Genomic DNA, 1,856 nt, shown 5'->3' with positions numbered 1-1,856 from the left:
AAAGTTCTGTGCCCCAGTGTAGGGGAATGCCAGGGCCAATTAGTGGGAGAGGGTGGGGTGGCAGGCATTAGGAGGGGGGAGGCAACAGGGGTTTGTTTTTGTTTTTGTTTGTTTCTTTGTTTTTTGGAGAGGAAACTGGGAAAGGAGAAATTTACATGTAAATAAAGAAAATATCTAATTAAAAAAAAAGAAGAAGAAGATCTTTCTGCACCAGGGACCCAGTATCCTTTTTGTATCCATAGAGACACTCAGGAATTCTTTACGTTGGTTAACATTTGTTTATAGCAGACAAAACTATTTGTTTATAGACAAAACTAGCTATTACAGAGGTAGTTTTATTGTTCATATTTGCTATATAGACCATTCTTTACTCTTTGTTAATATGAGCAGAAAATCCATCCAAATGCCAGTGTAACTTAATGTTTTTGAACGACAGATGAATGAATGAATTAACCATAAATAAATATAGGTAGAACTGTGTCAATTTGGCTAATGTCCAGAAGACCAATGTCCAAATCTTATTCTTACTTACAAACCTTTGCCAAATCAGTAAGAAGTGGATACTCTGGAAATATATTATGTTTCGATGGATGTGTAATTTAGTTTATATCTTACTTCCCTCTTAGAAAAGTTTCCCACTATCCCAGGTCCTAAATCAAGATTATATAGAAACTTAGAAAGAAAATAAATGCCAATGAAAGAATGAAGCTACTTAAAGGCATGGCATTTAAAGTTAAGTTTCAGAAAAGTTGGAAGAATCACTTACCTCTCCATATTGTTCTCCATGTGTAAATAGGCAGAGCTGAACAGTGGTGAAATTCTGTGGAATGTGAAAATGTAAGGTAGAAACAGGTGAGATTCTCTCAACGTTTGACCACTACCAGTAGCAATCCTATTTCTATATAATTATTACAGAGGTGTCTCTTTCTATTTGATGGGCATCCTTAACTCCTCAACATTGAGACACATAATGATTTATGTACATCTGATGACTCTACCACCTGCTTAGACAGTGACATTCTTCTTAAGCATGTTAATGTCTTTAAGATTCATTTTCATTATTCATGAATAGAACTTATTACATCCACCACAGATGGTTGATCATTTCATTTAATAAATCTATAGTGAATGTCTCTTTTGAGCCAGGCACTATGTTGGACACCAGGAAACAGTAATGATCCCCCATGAAGCATAAGCATTCCAGAACAGTGGAAATCATGCATGTAAACTGCTTAACTTAACACCTGTTTCATAGCATCCACTCAATAAAAGATAGCTACTGTTTTCATACTGAAGACATGAGGCTAAACTAATTAACATAGGCTCTCAAATTTGATCTGCACTCAATTCTATTTTGAAGACATGAAGTCCATGCAGCAGCTCTGAGAATTTAGATTTCATCTATTCCTCAATTTCTTCACATACAAAGTAATAATGGTCATAACTTTTTATAAGTTTTGGAGATATAACTTGTCCTTTCTAAAGGACAATAACTCACATTTAAAATTGGTCAAGAATAAATGCATTTCAAACTTACTGAAAATTTCTGAACCAAAAAAGAAAGTAAATGAAGAACATTGTTAGAAAGACCAATAACAGGTGACATTCTATGTATAGAGATTGCAGAGAATGACACTGTCTAGGTAGCAAGTAAACAGCTCCCTTCTCGATATCTCCCACATGTGGGAAAACACTGTCACTAGACTTATGACCTTTGATTATAACAGATTCAAGATGCCATCTTAGAACCCCAGACTCGAGAAGAAGCATATAAATATTTTTTTGTAATTTTTTTAAACTTTTTTTGCATTATGATGAGAAAAGTTAAATGATTTCAATTTATCTGAATTTGTTAA

At 34.1% G+C, this 1,856-nt stretch overlaps 1 protein-coding gene and 1 long non-coding RNA gene across 3 annotated transcripts in view; one reads left to right on the top strand and one right to left on the bottom strand.

Annotated features, from left to right (window-relative positions):
- Positions 1 to 1,856, bottom strand: part of Rtl4 (retrotransposon Gag like 4) — a 368,261-nt gene that overhangs the window by 11,811 nt on the left and 354,594 nt on the right. For both annotated transcript variants that reach the window (XM_031368957.1, XM_031368952.1), the window contains one exon: positions 767 to 820. The gene's annotated coding sequence lies outside the window, so the exon portion shown is untranslated. The remainder of the gene's footprint in view (positions 1 to 766; positions 821 to 1,856) is intronic.
- Positions 1 to 1,856, top strand: part of LOC116089386 — a 40,496-nt gene that overhangs the window by 30,479 nt on the left and 8,161 nt on the right. The gene's annotated exons all lie outside the window — the stretch shown is intronic.

The sequence above is a fragment of the Mastomys coucha genome, chromosome X, assembly GCF_008632895.1.
Source record: "Mastomys coucha isolate ucsf_1 chromosome X, UCSF_Mcou_1, whole genome shotgun sequence".
In the NCBI taxonomy this organism is placed as follows: domain Eukaryota; kingdom Metazoa; phylum Chordata; class Mammalia; order Rodentia; family Muridae; genus Mastomys; species Mastomys coucha.
Note: the sequence above shows the minus strand (reverse complement) of the source record. Positions and strands in the feature narration are given on the sequence as shown.